This window comes from Mastomys coucha, unplaced genomic scaffold (genome assembly GCF_008632895.1).
Source record: "Mastomys coucha isolate ucsf_1 unplaced genomic scaffold, UCSF_Mcou_1 pScaffold22, whole genome shotgun sequence".
NCBI classification, from domain to species: Eukaryota; Metazoa; Chordata; class Mammalia; order Rodentia; family Muridae; genus Mastomys; species Mastomys coucha.
In genome coordinates, this window is record NW_022196905.1 from 208037259 (window position 1) to 208037490 (window position 232).

Below are 232 nucleotides of genomic sequence, written 5' to 3' on the forward strand. Positions count from 1 at the left end.
CTTTGGTTGGAGTTTTAGTCCCTGGGAGCTCTGAGAGTATTAGTTAGTTCATATTGTTGTTCGTCCTATGGGGCTGCAAACCCTTCCACTCCTTGGGTCCTTTCTCTAGATCCTTCAGTGGGGACCCTGTACTCAGTCCAATGGAAAGTTCTATGCCCCAGTGTAGGGGAATTCCAGGGCCAGTAAGCAGGAGGGGGTGGGGTGGTGAGCAGGGGGAAGGAGGAGGGAACAA